This window comes from Canis lupus, chromosome 20 (genome assembly GCF_011100685.1).
Source record: "Canis lupus familiaris isolate Mischka breed German Shepherd chromosome 20, alternate assembly UU_Cfam_GSD_1.0, whole genome shotgun sequence".
NCBI classification, from domain to species: domain Eukaryota; kingdom Metazoa; phylum Chordata; class Mammalia; order Carnivora; family Canidae; genus Canis; species Canis lupus.
In genome coordinates, this window is record NC_049241.1 from 31337842 (window position 1) to 31361749 (window position 23908).

General features: G+C 41.2%; 1 protein-coding gene across 2 annotated transcripts in view; it reads left to right on the top strand.

Moving 5' to 3' along the window:
• Window positions 1–20940, top strand: part of FHIT (fragile histidine triad diadenosine triphosphatase) — a 1445250-nt gene extending 1424310 nt beyond the window's left edge. For both annotated transcript variants that reach the window (NM_001308549.1, NM_001142257.1), the window contains one exon: window positions 20635–20940. The gene's annotated coding sequence lies outside the window, so the exon portion shown is untranslated. The remainder of the gene's footprint in view (window positions 1–20634) is intronic.
• The last annotated feature ends 2968 nt before the right edge of the window (window positions 20941–23908 follow it).

Below are 23908 nucleotides of genomic sequence, written 5' to 3' on the forward strand. Positions count from 1 at the left end.
CTCCCTCTACCTGACAGATCTCTGATGAGGATAGAAATCCTTTGGTTCCAGGATTCAACATCTGCCTTCTGCTTAGGTGAATTTATGCCTTGGCTCTCCACTCACTGGGCTGAGTTCTGAGATGCAGCTTTGCGATGGCTCTTTTAGTGTGTTCTCTGAATCCCACATCAGAGGACAGTGCATCTGTATCCCTTATCTAACTGTGCATCTTCCCTGGAACATAGTAATTCTTCATTAAGGTATTTAACACTTGGGCCTGCTGCCTCTACACACCCATGTTGAGTTTCCTACTTAATTCTAAAAACATTCTTTTTAAAAAAGATTTTTTTTTCATTTATTTGACACAGAGAGAGAGAGCGAGCAAGCATAAGCAAGGGGAGCCACAGAAAGAGGGAGAAGTAGGCTCCCGGATGAGCAGGGAGCTCGACGTGAGGCTTGATCCCAGGACCCTGGAATCACAACCTGAGCCAAAGACAGATGCTTAACTGACTGAGTCACCCAGGCACCCCAAGTTTTCTACTTAATTTTAAAGCAATGACGTGTGTCCCAGTGAGGGAAGGTTTTACTGTCTCCCTGTCCCCACTCCCACCCCATGGGGGGGGGCAAGTTGTTTGTAAAGGATGCAAGCATCTCCCCTAACTAACTTGGATAGAAAGTCAGAGCAGGGCAGGTTTCCACACCCTGTTGTGTCAGCAGAGTTCATTTGTAATTCATCAAACTCTCCTCTGTGCATGCCGTTATTTTATAGATAATTGGTTGCCTCTCATTTACTCATAACAGAGCCATGCAATTTCAAAGCAACTGAGTCAGCCCAAAACAGCATTATTAGTAGTTACAGATATACTGTCAAGGCAAAATTTTGACACTGGCATCTTTGAAAAATCACCATAATTCCAGCCACTGGACCACACTTATATCATAATCATGGACAGTCGAGGTAGACGAGAAAGGACAGGTTTGCTTATTTAGCACATGTTCTGGTCACTGAATTGTACCTTTTAAAACATACCTCACTAGCTTGGAAAATTTCTTATCCTTCAGCAGAGAGGGTTTGTTCTCAGCATAGCAGCCTCTGATGAGAAAGGCCGAGGGAGCAAATCATAGTGTTCTCATGTTTTCTCAGGGGAGAGGAGGGTTTTAACTTTGGCTTCTTGACTGGTTCAGTCATAAAACCACTAGGCAATCCCCATGTGGAAGTATCACCAATACCAATGAAAGTGTTTGCCAACACTCATCACCAAATTGATACGATAAAAATTTTTCTTAAGCATAGAAGTACAAGAGGAGATTCTTTGTTTAAGGCTAATGACACTCTAGTCTTTAATATATTCAAAGTTCTTTACAAAAAAAAAAAATCCATCATTTTAAACACAGCTGGAAAAGAGATTTTGGTTTGCTTTTCCCTTCCTCTGCAGTTCTTATCTCTACCGCACTGTGCTACCTCTCCTCTCATTCTGTGTAAACTACCTTTATAGAACCAGATTTCAGTAGCAAGGAATCAAAGACTCTGTTTTGGATTAAATATAAATCAAGTCTGTAAGGTTCAAATTGGGAATGAGAAACCATAGAATCACAGCAACTTTAGAAATAATCAAGTCTAATGTCCTGTTAAATGATTTATTTCGATACAACCCAAAAGGATGACCATCTTGTTACATTTGAAAAATGTCCCTTTATAAAAATTCCAAGACAGTCTATACCCCATGATTTCAAAATGGGTTTTAGTTTGACTACTTTTAAAATATTTTACCAAGATCCAGGTTTCTCTTAACATGTGTCCAATAGTTCAGGCAAAAAATTTCCACAGGCCATTGATGACTAACAAATCTACAGAAGTCTTCTATTGGGATTTAGTTCAAGTGATAGCAAAAATGTTAGTGTCCCATGGTTAATGTTAACCCTTATGAATCTTTGGATGACATGAACCCTCCGCACAGAGTTCTTTTCAGAAAAGCGTAATCCAAATGCCGGAAATAACTTTTAATTGCATCTTACAGAATGATAATGCAACAAAGCCTTATCATTATCATCCTCAAGATCCTCATCATCATCCTCATCTCATCTCCAGAAATGGATAATGTATCACACATCAGTCTGTACACTCTTGCAGAAACTTTCCAAACAATTTTTCTCCACTCCCAAGACTTTTTTTTTCCTTTCTCTGCTTGCTTCTCCTCACTCTGTGTGGTGTTCTCCTTCCACTATTCTCATTTTGTCTCTGTCAGAAAGGAGGATGGGAAAAAAGACTCGCCTAGAGATCATGGGAGGTTAATATGAAGGAAGGTATAAAATTCATATTAAGAATCTTTGACCTATCATTTTGTAATAACATTTATACAATTTACTCCATTCTATGCCTAGTATGTCCCTAAGCCACCTCTTATATAAGAAGTCTTCCATTATTTTGACTTCCAAGGATATCAGTCAAGTTAGGAGCCCCACCAATCAGGATGCACCAGAAAAAGCAGTTCTAAATTGTACTCCTTTTGGTGTTAATACTTTTCTGATGATCCAAAAGATAATGCAATATGGTCTACTGCTTCTAATTTATCATGAGTGGTAAACAATGGAGATTGTGTCTTCTTTATTTTTGTTTTTTTAAGATTTTATTTATTTACTCATGAGAGACCCAGAGAGAGGCAGAGACACAGGCAGAGGGAGAAGCAGGCTCCTCACAGGGATTCTGAACTGGAATCATGCCCTGAACCAAAGGCGTGATCCCAGACACTCAGCCGCTGAGCCACGCAGGTATCCCTGTGTCTTCTTTATTAAAGTAAAATCCAAAATATGGAGAAAAGAGAGGATAGGAACTAAGGAAAGAACACTAAAGAACATTAAACTCAATGTAAATTAAAATACCCTATTGGGGCCACTTTTCTCAATGGTGCTAGTAAAATTAGACCCCCAGCCCAATTCTATGTAATATGTCCCCTCTTCTTCCTCTTTCCTCCTTTAAGGATAACTGAGGTAGAACATACTTTTTGGAGAGAATAGGAGCCATGGAGACAGGGAAAGAGAGTGCTGGGAAGTCATCTTGGGAACTCTCCTTCACTTTCTTGTGGCCGGCTCACTGAAGGGATAGATACCTGCCACCACTCCGTGCCCTGCCCAGATCCCAATGCACTGACGTATTTTGGTTCACTATTACCATTTTGCAACCCTGTCACAGGGCAAGTCTTGTTTCTCCTACTACAGCCTCATGTAGATAATCCGGAATCAAGGGAAAGTCGGGTAGCAGATAATACCTCTTCTAAAGAAAATGATTGTGTGGAGCTTCACACAGAACTTTCTAGAATGTGTTTTGAAAAGAAAGGACTGGTAAGGTGAACACAATGGTTCTGTAAAAATTATGTTCCAGCCCTCCTCCACCAAAAAAAGAAAAAATATTTTTAATCACTTGTCCTAAGCGCTAGGCATATTCACCACCAAATCAAAGTATAAAAAGATAATTTTCAGTTTCTTAAGAATAATCTCTAGATTATCTGCCATTTTGTTTTTTACTCTTAGTGGAAATGTCTTAAATAATTTAAGCTGGCTCCGTATCAGCATTGCCACTAAACTTACTCTGTGGACTTGGACATATCACTCTTTTGTGCTTTACTTTTCCTCTGTCTGAATTACTATGGTGGAAAGCATTTTAATTATATCCTAGGGTTTTTATGAGAATAATGCAAAGTAACAGCTAGGAAATACACTAGCAAAAACAGCTCTAAATTGTGCTCCCTCTAGATTTAATACTTCTCTGAGGATACAAAAAACATTTCAGTATGTTCAACTACCTCCAATTTATCATGAATGGTGAGCTATGGAGACTGTGAGTGTCCATTATTTATGCCAATATGTAGAGTCATTATTTTCCTTATGATTTCCATGATATTTTAAAGACGATAAATTATGGAAATGTTCAGGTTATGATGAATTAGTTTAAACAATAATTAAAGAATAAAACCTGGAGGGCAGGATATTTTCAGACCACCAAAAGAGAAAAGAAGAAGAATGACTTCTACTCCTATTACTAACAGACCAAATAATTTGAATTAGATATTCCACTGTGTTCAACTAGGAAAAATTGTTCAGAATATACACAAACATCTGTTAAAGGTAACAAGGCAGCAAGGGATTAAAAGGTCAAGATCCAAGAGCAGCCAGAAATCCAGAGAGAGGACCCTAGCATGTGTGCCTCCTTCTCCACTGAGGCCATTTGTGTCTTTGCAGAGGCAGATGGAACTAAAACAATAAAATCTGGGTTTCCAGTGGTAGATCACTTTCTAAATCTCCATACCTGGGAAGGAATGCAAAATCCTGGAAAAGTGATATCCTTGGAAAAAGAATGATCCAGATATAAGCCAGCCCTGCTACCAAATGCAGCCCAATTTCAAATCATCTAGGCAACTGAGAAAGTTTCAGTTTTGGAAATGTAAGATCCGAAATTGCTAGTCATATTAGGTGCCTGGCAGAAGCAAAGAAAAAAAATCATCCCTGGAAGAAAATAATGCTATCCAAGATCTTAAGTTATTTTTACAAATAATTTTCTTTAAATGCCCAACACATGAATGTGTATATACCCTATAGCATATGCAGAGACAAATCAACACAAATAAGATTAGAATCATAGGATACCTAAAATTGGAATGATAAGACATAGTCATTAAAATAACTATATTTTACTTGTTTCTAGGTAGAAAATATTTTTTTTAAATCATCAGAGAGCTAGAATCTACAAGAAAGTGAGATGATAGATGGTCTGAAAAAGAACCAAATAGAAATTCTAGAGCAGAAAAATACAATAACCTAAGGAATGAGTTTAACAGCAAAAGGAGAGTTGCTAAATTAGAGAAGTGCCATGTGAAAATATTCATAATGAACTAGGAAGAGATGAATAGTGGGGGAAAATATAAGAGAGGTTGGAAAATATAAAATACAATGAGAAAGCCTAAAAGATATTTATTCACAATTCCAAAACCATTCCAGTGCAAGATATGTTTAAAGAGATAATGCTGTGAATTTTTCAAAACTGGCAAAAGCCACCAATCCAAAATTCAAGAACACAACCCCAGAGGAGGAGGTGAAGCATCCATACCTGAATGTATCATGGTAAAATTGCAGAAAGGCAAAGAGTAAGTCTAAGATTTAATGGTTGGGGTAGAGAAACCTCATATTCAAAGGAGTAATAGACCAAGAGACTAAAGGCAACAACAACAGCAACAAAAAAACCAAAAAATCACAAGACCATGGAATGACATCTTATTGATTGGTTGGTTGGTTGGTTGGTTGGTTGGTTGGTTGGTTGGTTGATGTGTGTGTGTGTGAGAGAGAGAGAGAGAGAGAGAGAGAGAGAGAGAGAGAGAGAGAAAGGATGTAGGGAAAAGGAGTAAGCAGACTTGGGGCTCAATCCCATGATCCTGAGATTAGGACCTGAGCCGAAACCAAGAGTCCAATGCTTAACTGACTGTACCACCCAGGTGCCCCAAGGAATGACATCTTTAAAGAACTGAAGGAAAATAAACTACCCAGTTAACATATTAATTTAGAATAAAAGTGAAACAAACACATTTTCTGACAGGCTGAAAGAATTCATCACTAGCAGACTCATCCAAAAGGAATTCTTAAAAAAGGAATCAATAGAAATTAGAAATAATTTTGAACCTAAGGAAGAAAACTAAAACTTGTGTATGCAACTAAACATATGTTTAGAGAGTAACTTGCTTATAGTTATGACTTGTATGCATTTATTGGGAGAAAATAAAAGCTGACAGCAGTAATATGCTAAATGCCTATCTGAATATTGCAGCCATTAAAAAAGGAAAAGAACATATAATTTTAGATCAATAAATTTGAAAATTGGGGTGAAATTTGTAGGTTTCTAGAAAAAATACATTTTACCTAAACTGACACAAAGAAAAAAGAAAGTAAGAAAAATTTGATAACTACTAAAGAAATGAAACCTGAATTACAATGCTTCTCACGATAGCATCAGACCCAGGTAACTTTACTGCGCATTCTAGCATGCAATTAAGAAAGAAACAAGAATCTGAATAAGATTGTTATCATTATAATGATGGAACAAATACTGCCAGAAAAATTTTAAAAAGAGAAAGAAATTCTTCCCTTCTCAATTTGTTGTATAAGTTGCCTTCTTGCACATGAACATGACAAGAACATAACAGAAAGGAACTCAATAGACTAATTGCACATGGAAATACAGATACTGACGCCCTAAAACCTATCAGATAGGGAGGCAGATTGTGTATGTGTGAATGTACAATCAGTGACAGGGGAATACATTATGACCAATGCAATATGATTTCACGTTAGACTATCAAGCATTGTCTTTCACTAGACTAAAAGACAGATGTTAGGATCATCTCATTAGATGCAAGGAAATATATTGATCAAATTCAACATTCAACTTAATAAATGTAGAAGTTCCAGGACACTAAAACTAGAAGGGAATTTGTACTTAAGGGTGAAACAAATGTTCAACACTGTTTACCTGATATTGTAAATGAGATGAGAATATTCACTATTAGCCTTGCTATTTCACAATGTGCTCAAGGTCCTGGCTAGTATAGTAAGGCAAGAATAATAAACCAAAAGTAGAAGGATTTGAAATGTAGGAATAAACCAGGCATTATTTGTAGACAGTATGATGTATACAGAAAGCACAAAAGAATCTGCTGAGAAAGAATTAGAATTAATGAGTAAACTTAGCAAGGCCTCTGAATTTAAGATCAATATATGTAAGCTTTTTATTTCTCTATTGGCCACTATCTTAGCATGGGCTTCCATAACAAAATATCAAAGACTGGGTGGCTTAACCAATAAAAATTTATTTCTCACAGCTCTAGAGCCTTGAAGTCCAAGATCAGGGTGCCAACATGGTCAGGTTCTGCTGAGAACCCTCTTCCTAGCTTGTAGATCGCTACCTTCTCACTGTGTCCTCATGTGGAGCAGAGAGAGCAAGTTTTAGTTTTTTACTCTTATTATGCTAATCCCATTATGGGGGTCCTCCACTCTCATGACCTCATCTAACTCTAATTACCCTCCAAGGACCCTACCTCCTATTATTATCACAAGGAAATGTAGAGCTTCAACATATGAGTTTGGGAGGACACAATCATTCAGTCCATAACAGCCACATAGTTAGAAAATGAAAAAAAAAAAAAATCAAAGTTAGCTTATATAGGTTTCCCCACCACTATCTCAGAGTAGAGTGTTTTTTTGAAACCTTTTGTAAGCCAGAAGGGTATAAAGAAGCAATTACCATTAACTTATATGGAAAATTTTTTGAGCATTTCCAGACCCCAAAATAACCTCTTTTAGGCTTTTCTGATACTTCAGGATACATCTTGCTAATGGATGAACAAAATAAATGGAGATAAAACACAGATGTTCACAGATAGAGGTCATGACTATGGTGGCTTGATGCCAAGGGTAGTTGCTGGGGAAGGAGCTTGGTGGGGCTCTACTCACTGCAAAACATATGATGAATGCTGTTTTTGCTTTTCTTCTTTTTCATAAAAGCACAAATCCAATTCAGATTTCTTTCTGTTAGCAAAAACAGGTACTAATGTAGGTCTTTTGTAAAAGTAAAGTGTGGAAGTGAATTTTCAAAATCAGGGGATACCCACATTAACATCAGAAATCAAATGCCTAGGAATAATTAAAGATACGTAAGCTTCTAGACAAAAACAAAACAAAACAAAACAAAACAAAACAAAATCTATAATGTATTAGAAAGAGGCATTCAAGAGGAAATAGATGAATGACTCAATTTCATAAAGACTCAACTCTTCTCAAATTTACCTGTAAATTCAATGCAGATCAGATCAAAATTACCATAGTATATTTTGGTGGTGGTGGTGGTGGTGGTGGTGAAATTTATAAGTTAATTCTTATGGAAATGTAGCCAGAGACTATTAAAAAATAAGACAAAGATATAAATGGTCTTACTCTATAGGATATCGACTTACTACAAGGCTACAAAGTTAAGAGAGCATGGTATCAGGACAAGGATAAGTAGACTAATGAAATAAAATACAGAGCCCAAATCGAGGCATACGTGAGTAGTTGATTCATGATTTTTTAAAATTTATTTATTCATGAGAGACACACACACACAGAAAGAGAGAGAGAGAGAGGCAGAGATATAGGCAGAGGGAGAAGTAGGCTCCATGCAGGGAGACCAATGTGGGACTCAATCCCGGGTCTCCAGGATCACATCCTGGGCCAAAGGCCGGCACTAAACCGCTGAGCCACCCAGGTGTCCCATTGATTCATGATTAAAATAAAGTTACAGAGCTATGGGGAACACAAAATCTTTCTAGTAAAAGGCTCTGGGAAAATTGAATATCCATGTAGAAAACCAATGAAACTATACCCTACCTCATACCTTCTGCTAAAGTCAGTTCCAGCTGAGCTATAATTCAAGATGTGAAATGTAAAACAATAAAGCATTTAAGAGATAATATATATCTTCATGATCCTGTTATAAAGACTTTTTAAATAGGACATGAAAAGCATTACCATAAAAACAAGATTGATAAATTGGACTAAATTTAAATTAAGAAATTCTGTTTATCAAAAGACAATGTTGAGAGAGAGGAAAAGCAAGACACAGAGTGCGGAAAGGTATATGCTACATACATATCCAACAAAGGGCCAGTACCCAGAAGATTTTTTTAAGGAAAACACACACACATGCCTTACAAATCATTAAGAAAAAGCCAATGGCCCAACAGAAAATACAAAAAGATTTAAACAGGCACTTTGGCAAGGTATCAAAATGGACAATGATCTTTAGGTATCAGGAAATGTCAACTTAAAACACAATGAACTATAACTATATATCCACCACAATAGTCAAAAGTTTACAAGCCTGAGGATATCAAGTGTTTGCAAGAATATGGAACAACAGAAACACAAAAGAACACACACTGCATGATTGCATTTGCGTAAAGTTCAAAAACAGGCACAACTAAATTATGGTGTTTAGAGATACACTTAGACAGAAGGTAAAATTATAAGGGAAAGCAAGGAAGCAATCACCATTAAATCAGTCCAGTGGTTACCTTTTGGGGGAAGCAACAAAGGAATAGTTATTGAGATGGGAAATGTGGTGGGGGAAGGGTAGAGGCAAAGTTCTACTCCTTGCCATCTCCAGTGGCCAGATGTGTGTTTGTTTTTTATTAATTCTATAAGCCGTGTATGTATATATGCATATTTTTGTGTGTGTCTGTATGTATAGCACACATGTGTATAATTATCTTCTGCACTTGTCTGTGTTATATTTCACCCTAAAAAGGGCTAAAAATAAATCAAATAAATAAAAATCTTTAAGGACAAAAGAAAAGGAAGGAAGAGACTGACTTTAAAGGAAGGTCTAATTGCTGGCTGGATAGTCAATGGATAATCAATTATTCCACAATAAGCTTAAATGAAAAAGAATAATCATTGCATATAATCTTTACACTCTGCTCCTACATCAGAGAGTCTATTCTCTTCCTCTTGGCCATCCTCCCTGACTTTAAGAGGCCACACTGGCCAACAAGATCATTTTTCAGGAGTAATGGAGATCACCATAGAGAGGACACTTTATTATTAATGATTCTTAATGGTACCACTCATGGAGCACTTATTATGGACAAGGTATACCAAGCACTTTACAGGCTTTATGTCAGTTAAATCACAGCAACCCTAGGGTGTTGCCCTATTTTTCAGATGTGGAAACTGAGGCTTACAGCCACTATGGGACTTGCCCAAGGACTCTCAGGGTTAGGTGGAGAGCCAGGATTTAAGGGCAGGCAGTTTGACTTGGGAGCACACACTTCCTTTCACACTAAAATTGGTAGGTTTCTGTTTAGAGACATCCTCTCCTGCTTAAACTCTAGATAATTGACAGCAAGAATTACACAGTGAAGCTGAGGCTTAAGATACCACTTGTTTTTGCTTCTTTGCTAGTTTCAGGAAAGGAGCCAGAATTTGGTAATTTCTGTGCTAGGGGCTTTGGTCACTTTATCCACTTGTCGTGACCCCACTAAAGAGACAGTACTGCCCCCTATTTATCTATGCAACCATAGTTACAGATTGAATATTTTCCCAAAAGCTAAAACTACATTCAATGACTAGGAGTGAATCAAAACTAATCAACCTTGGACCATAATGCATTAAATGTTGCATTCTTGGGATCATTGAGGACTCCCAACAGCTCTATTCAAGACCCTTTCCTCTAAAGATGGGGATTTAGAATCTGAAATTAATTCTTGGATTTCAAAACACTGAAAAGCTAGCTGAGAAATTCAAGCAGAAAATAGGATGGGACGTAGCAGACATTTGAATTTGGAGCTGCCAATCTCATCCACAGGCCATGCCCACTCAGTTTATTAACGTCCTTCTCTACCATTCTGTGTATGGACATAGAGAAGCCCTTGAAGGGATGATGCATATTTGAGACTATTGGCAGTCATCCAGATCATTGGAGAAGTCTAATGCAGGAGAAGCCCCCAGAGAGAAGTGAGACGAAAAGATAAAGAGGGGGGATGAATTCCTACATCCAGCCCACTCTTCACAGTTAAAAAGTCAGTAATTATGTCACTTTTCCTCAGAGGCTCATTTGAACTGGGGTTTCCTTACTTGCCATCAGAGTCCTGGCTACCACAAGGGCATAGACTACTTGCTTCCTAGAGGACCTTCTTAACCTTAAGGGTCTAGGACTCAATCACCAGCTATTTATTGAGATCCTATTTTTTGGTGTTTTTTTTTTAAGATTTTATTTATTCATGAGAGACAGAGGGGGAGGGGCAAGGCACAGGCACAGGCAGAGGGAGAAGCAGGATCCATGCAGGGAAGCCCAACATGGGACTTGATCCTGGGTCTCCAGGATCAGGCCCTGGGCCAAAGGCAGGCGCTAAACCACTGAGCCTCCTGGGCTGCCTAAGATCCCATTTTGAGCCAAACATTGAGGCCGAGTAGGTGAAGCATCCTATCAGTTCCTGCCCTGGAGGAACAGACAGTCAATCCGAAACAATAAGACTCAATTAAGAACACGGAAGTATATGACTGAATTCTGTGCAAGTTCGTGGTACAATGTCAACAGTACCTGTGACCAAATTGATTTCTCCACCTTATCCCACCATAAAGCAGTTGACTCCGTGTCAATTGTGTCTAACTCCCGCTCACGCCCATACACAATTACATGCCCTCCAAGAGCCACCCCACGGTCGAGGATTAGCCAATCAATTTTAATGCGTATTTAAGGGATTTTTCAAAGTGTGTGAGTCAGTGCGTAAATGATAGATCATGTAATAATTAAAGCATTAAAAGAACCCAATTGAGGATTCTCTTTCCGCCAGCAGATATCTTTAGGTCAAGAAGGTCTATAAAAACTGGCAGATCATTTCCATTCCTTTAAGACAGGTAAAAATGGCTTTGAATGTAATTAGATGTTCATAGCAATTTTCTCTCTGCTAAAGTTCTATATCTTGTTCCAATGAGGCCCACAAAAAGTTTAGAACTGTTGGCATTCTAAGCTGCAAACTGACGGTGTGCTATTGCTTTGAAGAAGTGAAAGCCGATGATATTGCTTGAATCATTTTTTAATTAGAAATGATAAGCCAGAGTTTTAGCTTTAGGAAAAGGAAGCTTTCTCACAGGCCCATCTTGGCATTGCAGAACTCTGGGCTGCTCTCGGGACTCTGTCCCCTCTCTTATCCACTCTCTGGTGGCTCCTGCAGGTTCCAGAGTTATCAACTTGGAACAAGGAATATGCCTACTGTAGTAAAATCAGCATTTATCTTTGACACCCCTATCAAAGTTCTGTTTTATTACTCTCTTCTCGAGGATCTGTTATCTATCCGGGCAGTTTTTTTTTTTTTTCTTTTAAGGTGGAAGATCTTGTGTGCGCTTAATTTTAATTTCTGTAATCCTTTAAAAGAATGAGACTCCATGGAAATGCAATGTAGTGCAAAAATTTAAAAGAAAAGTATTTTCAGTAAAGTCTAAGAACTTCCCCTCGTTCTGGGTAAGCTTTTGTGATATTGCAGTTAAAAATATAACTTCTATATATAGCATATCATATGTCAAGTGTTTGCTATGACTCTTAAAATATATATCTATACCCCCAAACTTATCCAAGGTCATACAAAAGAATGAACATGTTAAAATAGGAAATTCCTTTAAATGGCAAGCTAGCTTATGTCCCTCTTTCATACTTGAGGAAGCCAGCCAGGGCCTAATCACAAGAAGTTTTGGTGGCCACAATAAAGGACGTAGATAAAATCCAATCTCATCTTCCATGTCTCTCTCCTACACTTGTTTTTCCAGCCTCCCTGCTTCCTTGCTGTTACCAGATCATATCAAACATACCCTCATGTCGGGGCCCTGGCACCACTTGTCCCCTTCTGCCTGAAATCCCTTCCTTTTCTCCCTCCATTCAGGATTTAATCAGATGTCACCTGCTCCAAAAGGCCTTCCCCAAGTGCCCAGTCTAAAGTAGTGGCCCTGTTTCCTTCTTTCCCTTAAACTTCTCTTATTTTTCTTAATAGTGTTCATCATCTTCTGTCATCATATTATAGATTTATTTGCTTGTCTGCATCCTCCACTAGCAAGTAAGAATCTAAGGACAGGGTCATTGTCTCTAGCACTTGGAACAGCTCCTGGCGTATCATAAGTGTTCAACTTACCTGCTGATATTTCTTTAGATTGTAGAGGTGTCTTACCTGTATCATCCGGAGTTCTCATAACAACTCTACGAGGTAGATATAGAGTTAAGTTCCCGTTCTGTACGTAATGGAACTGAGGCATGAATAGGCAAAGTAACTTGATCAAGGTTACACAGCAAATAAGTCACAGATCTAACTTGAACCAGAGCTCATGTTCTCAAATACTAAATACTAAATTAACTCTTGAGATGCTCGCAGAGCCCCCTGTCTCCCTGCACCTGGGCAGTTTCACTATGTGCTCACTCCAGAGCTTCAGTCCAGGATACTATCACAGAGCAGTGCTGTCCCATAGGAACAGAATGTGAGCCACATGTATCATGTTAAATTTCCCAGCAGGGAAATTTAGGAAATTAAGGACTGATTAAATTAATACTTAATAATTTTAAGTAATATAATAATTACTATAATAATTATTATATTACTTATAAGTTTATATAATAATGCTTAACTCAATATATCCAAATATTGATCTTTATAATATAAAAATATAAGAAATGATTGAGCTATTTTATATTCTTTAGAATCTTTGAAACCTAGTCATTGTTTTCTACTTTCTGCACATCTCAAGTCACATTTTTCAGTGCCATTAGTTGGGTGTGGCTAGTAGATGCCCTATTGGCCACTGCAGCTGTAAAGAGATTGAGCTCTGGAATTAAGCACATCTGGTTCCAATCTTGCACTTATGTGTGACCCTTTCCCAGCTGGAAAACTGGGGTTATGATATCTACCTCATGGGGCTGAGGTGAAGACTATATGAGGTTTCTGTACATAAGAAGTACACCCCTCAGCACAAGAGCTGGTTGGCAGATGATCGGGATAGATGGCTTCCCCTGCTGAGCACAGCCTTCAGGACCTCTCTCCTCGCTCCACTTGAACTTTGTGTGCGGGTGCCTCTGTTTTCACTATCTGCCATGAGTGAGGAGGCCTCTGATGGGACGGAGCAAGGAAGAAGCCAGGATCCTGGCTTGAGTCTTGTCCCCTGGACCATCTAGCTGAGCTTTGGAGATTGTGTGAGCCTTCTAGCCCTCTTGCCAGGCACGTTTATATGCCCAACAAGGAGTGTCCTCCTGAAAAAAATAATCCTCGAGTCCTTAAAGTGAGCGTTCACTATCTCTTCTATCAGTGGGAGAGTCAACTTCCATGTCCCTACTGAGAAAAGCATTCTGAGCATCTTTGGGCTGGAAGGGAGTCTATCTACTATTTTACAAAGACAGAAACAGTGGTCCAGAGAGCAAATATAACATGTCCAGGCAGAGAGTGACAATAAAAGCTTAAAACCAGACCCTTCCTATTGAGTCTCTATCTGAACACCCATAGAGATAACTCCATAGAGAGTTCCCTGAATGGACTTTGGATATCTCTGCACAGATGTGTTCATCTCTGTCTTTTCATCTGCATCTCATTCTAGGTGTGAGAAAGAATCTCAGAAAAAGCAGGGTAGTGTGAAATATTCTGTGTTCCCAGCAGCCTTCAGCGGTGTTTTCTTGCCAGTTTTCAACCTTTGATCTTTTGGTCCCAAGCAGAACTTGAATGTAATTCAGGTTAGTCTCTTTGTGAGTCATCAAAGCAAAGTGGAACTTACTAACTGTCACTTTCATACTCTAGAGCCTTCAAGATCCCATCTTTTTGTTTTTGATGCAAGGCCCTGCCCCAAGTTATAGATTTTTATCCATTAGCCTAAGGATTTTTTTGGATTGTAATCTAAACTCACATGCAAGGCAAAAAGGACAGAGTTATACCAACTTCAGTACCTTTTAAATGGCAGAGAACAAAAAATATAATAACCCCATTAGGCTGTTTAATGTGCTGAACCCTGACAAATTCTCAATGTGACGATCCTTGAGTATTTGTCTATAATCCCTCAGCAAATACACCTTTTATTCAACCACAGAGTTGTACACACTCCAGACACAAGTGCCATTAATTAAATAACACACTCAGCAGACTCGCAGAGCCATTAATTATCAAAGGTAGCCTGCTCCATACTTGGCTCCAAAATTCTATTACAACAGGAGAGCACAAGTAGAGCGAAGGAATATGCGGGAGGAAGGTCACCCTCAAAAGCATGATAAGAAGAAGCTGTCAGACAAAGTAAATGACAAAGCATGTATACCTTTTCGCTTTCCTTTTGCCCCTTTGGAGAGTCGGGAAGAAGGGAAAGTATTTCACATTGTAGGGACTTTCTTTCTCAAAATTAGTTTCTCTCACGAAAGACGCAAGTAAATATAAAGTAATCCTTTTTCATTTCGACTGAGTCTCGGGGAAAAGTAATATGAGCTGAAGATTTAGAGACAAATAAAGCCTGTTCTTCATAAGCTCCTGCAGAACGAGAAAGCCTTTTAAGGAGGGTCTTTGCTGGGTACAGATACAGGGAAGGGGGTGTAAGAGGGACATACGTGGAAGACAGAGACCTTACTGGTTTCAAGTGGGCAACCAGGAAACGCTCAAGGGGTACCATGAATTCATCGGGAGTGGGTTTGCTCTGCTCTTCCTAAGTCCCCCCCTCAAGCCTCAAAGGCTTCGCAGCTTCACTTGTCAGGAGACAGTGGGATAAAGGAAGCGCTAAGCCCTGCAGGGTCTCCGTAAATCACTCACAGCTACAAGCTTGGGCATCATCTTTCTTGTGTGTTTGCTGTTCTTAGTGTTTGATTTATCCCTTCAAAGAGAAAACTGACAATGCCGAGGCTGTGGCCACTCCATAAAGGACAGCCACCGGGTGAGCCCCAACGCTGCTGCAGAGCGGCACATGGCATCTCCCCTCCTGAGCGGGGCCAGAGCTGCGCTCCGTGCCCTCGAGGATGCGCGAAGTCGGGACTGGGCACCGGGGGGGCCTCAGAGGCCCTGAGTGGACACTTTCTCATCAGAGGACGCTGTGGTGTTAATCAGCGTGCGTGGCCCAGCACAGCGGAATGGCTTTGAGTTAGGAAACTTGGCACAAGGTCGCCCTGCTCTCTCAAGTGTGTCCTCTCACCACTCGGTGTCTGGCCTCTGTGCTTCGGGGTGACCCCTCCCAGCTCTAGATGGAAGGAGGATTGCGTCGCCTCAGAGTTACTCATCACAGTGGCTCTCTGTCCCCTGCCATTTCTCCCCCAGCTCCTCCTTTCCCCACTCACTCTAAGAGGTCGCCACCAGCAGCTTTTGTCATCCAATTTCAGAGACCAGTTTATTAAGAAAAAGCTGAAAAGCAGAGGTCAGAGGTGCCTGCCCGTAGGAAATTGGCCCTCTTGTTTTCCATGTGAGCGGAATGGCTTTCCATGGCCACCTCCCTCTATCTCTAGCCTGCTAGGAACTCTGAGTTTTAAAAGAAGAGCTGTTACAGAAGAATTTTAGATTCGTGTCTCAAGATTTTGTGTCACTGGTGAGTGCGATCACTGTGACTTAAAACCACTTTTTTTTTTTTTTAAGATTTTGTTTATTCATGAGACACACACACAGGGAGAGAGAGAGAGAGAGAGAGAGAGAGAGAGAGAGAGAGAGAGAGAGGCAGAGACACAGGCAGAGGGAGAAGCAGGCTCCATGCAGGGAGCCTGCCATGGGACTCAATCCTGGGTCTCCAGGATCACGACCCAAGCTGAAGGCGGCGCCACCTGTGACATCTCTTGTATGGATGCAAAACAGGTGATTTTTACTTAACCTTATGGGTAGGAAGTACTATCTTTGCAGGACAACACTTGCCTGGTATGTGTGGCTCTGCTGAACCACAGAAGACAGGCAACCCTACTAGAAGTTGGACATTTGCATCTGAAACCTACCAAAATTTGTCTCCAGCACCTGAATTACTTTGGGGCAGCTGGAGCATTTTATTGGGAGTACACTTTGGCGCTGAATCAAAAAGGAGACAGGGTTGGGATGCCTGGGTGGCTCAGTGGTTGAGGTCTGCCTTCAGCTCAGGGTGGGATCAAGTCCTGCATCAGGCTCCCCAGGGGAGCCTGCTTCTTCCTCTGCCTATGTCTCTGCCTCTCTCTCTGTCATGAATAAATAAAATTGAAAACAAAACAAAACAAAAACAGAGACAGGGTTGGAGCTCTTGGCTTTCACATTCAGTGATTCCTGCCCCTGCCACCGACCTCTGCCACCTGAGAGGTGTAAGCCACACTTCAGACCCATTAGATCAGAATCTTGGGGGGTAGGATGAAGGCAGGTCATTTTTTTAGACCTCTCCAGGTGATTCCAATGAATAGCCAAGTTGAGAAACTTAACCTTCAAGAAACAGAAGGGGAAGGTGTGTTGAGTGTGTGTGGGCTTGAATGTTCCTTTTGCATTGCATTGTCAGTTAGATTGACGGTGGCCAGCTCCCTTCCAGGTTCACCTACAGAAGAGAGAGATGGTGATCCATTTTCTTAGCTTCAAAGTGCAAACTCCTCCTTCGGGCCTATCAGAGAAGAGGCGGTGGGGGGGTGGGGTACAGGATAAGAGGTAGAAGCCTCCTTCACTGACACACTATTAAAAAGATGTTGGCTTGAATGCATGCAGAGGTTGGCTGGATCTGTTGAAAACAGAGGACTCTGCTCCTGTTTTGTGGAGAATGACTTTATGGGGCACGATGACACCTGTACATTCAAGGAGAAGAAGTCGGCGTGACTTCTCACCTGCTTGGGGGGACTCCTTTGGTACCCCTGCTTCTCCCTGTACTCACTAAAGCAAGACAACAAAATGCAAATCGACTTAAAAGACTTGCCTGAAGCATCCAGGGAGAGACAGACAAGACGATTACAGCACACACCCCACGGCCAATATTATTCAAAACTGAATCCTTCCCTATTAGATGTTTTTATTTTCCTAACGGACTCGAAGCCTTCCTTTCCAAAAATCTCTTCTGCAGTCCAGGGTCACGGCGTGTCCCTTCTGCCTTCACTCCCTACCCTGCAAAACAAACCTCTGATAGGAACTCCAGAACACACTGGTATTTCTCAAGCACCGCCTGGCCAGGGGATGGGTCATCCTCCATTCATCTGCCACTAGATTAGAGACATAGAAGTATTTGAAAAGCACCCGTTTGGGGCAACCGGGGTGGCTCAGCGGTTTAGCACCGCCTTCAGCCCAGGGCCTGATCCTGGAGACCCAGGATTGAGTCCCGCATCGGGCTCCCTGCATGGAGCCTGCTTCTCCCTCTGCCTCTCTCTCTGTGTGTCTCTCATGAATAAGTAAATAAAATCTAAAAAAAAAAAAAAAAGAAAGAAAGAAAGAAAGAAAGAAAGAAAGAAAAGAAAAGAAAAAAGAAAAGAAGAAAAGCACCTGTTCATGGCAATGGGGCAAACTTCACACATTCTGGGCCCATGCTCTTTGTTCTTGAAGCTCCAGGAGGCCACGTTTTCTTGGACTGGTTTCCTGGCACCCAGTTTCTCTCTCACCTTGCCACATCCTGTGTGAAGCGTCTCCCCACAGGGGCCAGTGGCACCTTGAGGACACCACCTTTTGCCTCTTTGCACCTCCCTCGGGGTCTCACTCATACGTCAGTAAATACATTTGTTGATATACCCAAGTAGCACTGAAAAACCACCACTGTCTCAAGGTGCTATGGAAGAGAGCTAGGGGCACGATCTGACATCCAAGCAGAAGATGGGAAGATGAACACCTTGCCCAGGTGCGCCCTCTCCCCAGATAACACTGAATCTCTTGCTGCATCGCTAAGCTCTGACTTTCACTTGCTGTGACGGGCAGTGTGATGCAGAGGGGGAAAAAGCATCGCGGTGGTGACAAGAGCAGGGGCTAACATTAGTGAGTGCTTACAGGGTGCGGGGCTCTGCTCCAAGGGCTTGTGGGCCTTGACCCCTGCAGCCTCACCCCAGCCGCAGCCACAGGCCTCGCAGCACCTGCACGCACACAGGCGGTGGGTCACGAGGCCGGGTGGACTTCAGACCCAGGGCTCCTCAGAGCCCCACACGGTCCCTCACCGTGCTCGGCCTCGAGAAGCAGACGCTGCTGCCCACCAGCTTCTGGGCTGGTTGGAGAAAAGGAACTGCTGCACCCAGGCCTTCAGAAGCGAGGCCGACAGTTTGCATGCCAGAGCTGCGTGAGGGATGTGCCACAGAAGCACTGTCATTGTCATTCGACTGAAGGAAAGCCTGCTGCTGTACAGATAGAGGCTTCCATGGAAATTCAGAAATTACAGGGCTGGTGTCGGGGCGGGCGGGTGCGGCAAATAACACGGGGCCACGACGTTCAAAAGACCAAAAATAAAACCGAGGGAAACTTCTCCTAGGACATAAATCTGCCCTAGACAGATGAGGCGGAGGAAAAGAAAGGGCACATCCATTTTCAGGCCTGCACAGGTGCCTCTGACTCAAAGTCAATAATTGTTCAAGGCCAAAGAAAATGATGAATGATCGGGAGATGACCTGTATGTCCAGACAAGATGGGTGGTGCTGGGTACAATAGAGAACAGTCTCAATGTCATATAGAGATGAGACAGGTCCCCATCTCTGGGGGTGGGGTGGGGCTGCAAACTGACTGGTAGATATACCCCACTTTCCACCCCTTGCTTACAGACATTTGTAGATGTGAGGTGGGGGAGAGGCAGTGGAGTCTAAGCTCAAATGTGAAGGCTAAAGCAGAAGTGGCTAGGCTTCTATGTTCTGGGTCCTGGAAGGGACCAGATATGATTCCCAAGGGATACCCTGCCTGCCCTCTGCTCTCCGATCTTGTTATGTCCTTCTGGAACAAGCATCTTGTTATGTCCTTCTAGAACAAGCATAATGTTAGACTCACTAAAAACTCTCTGTGTGCCAGTGTCTCCTCACTCAGGTACTGGGCATGCCCTTGAACCGCACACCGGCCCTAGAAAGAGTCATTGCAGCTCAGCCTCCCAGATCGGTGCCTGGAGTGTTGTACACAGAGCCATCCACTTAGTATAGGAATAGCAAACAGGAAGTGAAAAGCAATGTAAATCGACACAGAAGTCTTTCGAAAACAGAAGGAGTCCATTTGTGCTTCTCAACAAAGTTCCTCAAAACCTCTTCCCGTATCACACCCACAGTAGCTCCGCCAAACATCTCCCAGCACCCTTTCTTCCAACCTTCCCTCAATATTAAGATCCCTAGCCCAGAGAATTCTCATCTTTCCTCCCCCTTCTGTTTAATTTTCTCTTTCCTGGAGCTGTCTGCCTTTCCCAATGTCCTCCAAGCCGGTAGCCTCCCCTTGTCCAGTTCCCAACCACTCCCATTTACTGATACCAATAATTAAGGCCCAGAAGCCAAGGTTCCAACAGGTTCTCCTTTGGGGTGGAAGGAGAATACCAGGGCTAGGAAATGCATTTGTATGATCTGGGGATTTTCTTTTCTTTCCAAGATTAACGACCCCCCCCCCCCAGCTTTCGTATTTTATGAGTGGAAATCATTTGTTTTAGTTCTAGCCCAAATCCTCAAGGTAACTTAGCTTGAAGCAAAGCTAATACTGCCTGTTACAGAGTAGCTCGATAATTCCCCAAATCTCAGATTCTTACGGAGAGCTCATTAAAAAGCAGAGATTCTCGGGCCTCTCTCCAGACCTGCTGAGTCAGAATGTGGGAGACAGAGTTGAGAAATCTGTGTTTTTAACAAGCTCACCAGGTAATTCTGGGAACAACTATGCTTGAGAATCTATTCTTACCTAATTAATAAAGGTCTAAATTGGCTTCATTTGTATGTGAGACTCGAGTCCATAAGATAGATTCTTAAGAGACCATGGGGTGACCTCTAGGGCATGGAGTGTAAACGGAAGCCACAGAAAATGTGGGGATCTAGGGAGTACAGACATCAGCAGGGTTGGAACCCACCTATTTCACATATTCTGTCCACGTCTATATCGCTTCTCGTAAATTGTTAGTGGCAATCTAACAGATTAGCAGTAAGCAAACTAACATTTTGTTTATTGCCGTAACTCACCAAATGCTATTGGTTCTAACCAAATGTCTGTTTTTATGTTCTGTCATTTCCAGGCATGAAAGTAACTTGAACAAATCCCAAGGCATAAGGAAATGGGCCTCGTTCTCTAGGACTCTGCGGCACTGGAAATGAAGCTAAGCAGACTTTATTACATCCTACAATTCTGCAACCTTTTGCGAAGCATTTTATTACACTTGTGGAAGCCATCGGGGTTATGTTTCAATCATGATGACTGACAGGCTAACTTCAAAATAACAGCATCGACACTCCCTTCCACACTTCCTGGGCTATGTACTTAGAATAGAACCTTTTCTAAATTGTCCCTTGGCCTGGATGGAAATAAAATGGTACTTAAAATATTTATCTTGTGTGTTGGGTAACTTAAAAAATTGATATTTTGGGGCCTCTGAAAGGCATAACGGAGGAAGTCAATCTTTTAGAACTACCGTGCTTCCTGTAACCAAAGGTTTGTTAAAGCTGAGATAAAATTTAGAGTTTCCATTTTGGTAGTGAACAAAACAGAGCAAGAAATGCATAACCCTTCCTTGGCTGTATTCTCCTCCTGCCTTGGGTGCAGAGAGGCAGAGCTGAAAGAGCTTAAGATGGCAAAATGGGCTTCAGGAATCTAATAAACCTGTAATAACGTGATTGGACACCTTGGACTGGGCTATTTGAGTGGTAGGAATGTAACGAAAGGGAATGGATAAGCTCTTGATGTTGGCTGAGGAAGCATGCCCCTTGCCTGTAATAGTGAATTCCTTTAAGGAAGGATGACAGAAGTAGGCTCTTTCTTTCCTGTGGTATATTAATAAAAGGGGAGACTCGAGTTTACAGAGAAAAATAAAACATATCAATGGCACTGCAATAAAGAACCACAAAAAGCTTCCTTAGAATCTCTTTTGGCTTATGGGCTACTCCCTGACCCCAACACTATCATCGACATACGGTGCATTAGTTTCCTACAAGTGCTGCAACAAATTACCACAAACTGGGTTACTTAAAACAACAGAAATGTGTCTCCTCACAGTTCTGGAGGTTCATAAGTACAAAATCCAGTGAATCCCTGCTCCATCCAGAGGCTTTGGGAGAATCTCTCCTAGGTGCTTGTAGCTGCTTGATAAATTTTAGGTTTTCTGACAAAAATCAAGAAAAATCTGTTTATACCTTCCCCCTCTTATGTGTGTCACCTCTCTGTATCTCTTCTAAGGACGCTTGTCATTGGATTAAGGGCCCACTCAAATAATCCAGAATGATGTTCTCATGGTCTTAATATCCTTAACTTAATTACATCTGCAAAGACCCTTTTTCAAAATAAGAAAACATTTATAGGTTCCAGGGATTTGATATAGATGTATCTTGTAGGAGGAGGGCACCATCTAACCCACTCCTTAGGACATTTGGTGTTTGACTCTTTCTGATCTAGTATAAGCCGATAGACTGAGTATGACAATCACATCTTCTTTCAAATCTTCTTATATGTCTTTGCCAAAGTTCTATTTATTGACAATTATTTGGCAAATGCCGTCTTGAGACCACAAAGCCTCTCATTCCCAAGCCTGGTCTGAGACGCTTCTTTCTTAGCTGAAAGGAAAAAAAGCACTGCACACTGCAATCTAAACGGGATGTGTTCAGAAGATAAAATGCCAGTGAGGGAAGATGGCAAGTACTTGTGATTTCCCCCAGCTCAAAGGTTGCTGATTTGTGGTCCAAAGAAGAGCCCTAAAAATACCAATTTTTCTTATCCTCAGAAGGTCAGACACCAATTCCATCTCAGTTTTAATAGCAAATGTCACAAGAAGACCAGGCCTCTGGCTTTGGGGCTAATTACACATTTTACTCATTGTTTTTCAATCAATGAAGTGAATAAACACTTGGTCACTGATGAAACAGTTGAGTGATACTTCAAACCTATGAGCAGTTGCCTTTTCCATTTTGCCTATCCAATTAAAACCCTACAAGAGTCTATTTCTTGTGTTTCTTCTAAAACCCTGCAAGAGTCATTCCTCCCATGGATTTCACCAGCTCAGCATCTTCCTATAACTCTACCATGGTTTGGAGGCTGTAGAGGCTGTAGAGGCTAGGGGTGCAGAAGGCCAGCCCTGAAGCTCTACTTCCATTCCAGCCCCATGAATCCATTCCTGGTGGGAAAGCATGATAACCTAATAGGGGCTGTTTACAGTGCTTTTTAAGAGAGGTTTCAAGAATTAACAAAGCCTACTGATACCAATATAGGAAAAACAACTATTACTCCATTTGCTGAAGTGGGTCTGATGTGTATGGAGAAAATTCAGAAGAACAACGTCCCTGGCAGTAGCTTTATTTTTCTCTCTCATTTCTCCTTGGGCACAAGTAACTACTAGGTTGTTTTGTTTTTGTTCAAGAGCTGGAAAGTTACTGATATTATGGTAAACAATGGATAATTACAGATATACGGGAGTCCATTTCCATTGTGCTTGTCAGATGACAACAGTACAGCAGCCAGTCTCTGCATGGACAACATTCTGAAGGAAGATGTCCCCTACTTAACTGTGTGTGTTCATTTTTCAAACTCTAGGAACAATAAAGATAAGGAATGGCCCATCTATAATCAAATTCCAAATGGCAGAAGAGACTGACTCTCTGTTTTTGGCAGAAAGCTTGAAAGGAACTTTCCCCACGATTATCTCCACCACGGCTGACCCTGTTATAGAACAGTACTTCTCAAACTATATCAATTCTTTCAGATGGTGTGAAGGAGCTATGGGCCTCATGACATGGAAATGTCTCTCATCCATCCCTTGTATCCAAGCTTGAAACTAGATCTGGGCACGTACCTACTTCTTCCACCACTCTATAGTTATGGAGTATAACTGCCCAACAAGTTAGTGAAAGAAGGAAACAAACTTTTTGTTGTGTATTTATTGTAGATACATTTGCATTGTAGATACATTTGCCAATATTACTTTGTTTAATCCATAGAAGATCCCCATACAATATATATGGAGATTTAGGCTCAGAAAGGTTAGGTTACTTGATCAAGGTCACAAAGTTGATAATAGATGCATTTGGGATCAACTCAGGTCTTATTCCCAAAACCCTGAGCTTTTCGGGGAATAATCAATAATGAAGGGCTCTCAGCAAATTTAATAAATACCATTTCCAATTTCTCTCCTGAACTATCAAGTTGGTAGGTTGGTCCTTTGTACTGATGTTCAAAGGGAAAGGGATAGTTAAGGAAAGGCAGGGAATATTTAAACATTCTCAAGGTGAGACCATTCCTGTAATCATGTAAATGAAAGCAACTAATGACATTTCTATAACTTAAAAACATATAGGAAGAGTATTACT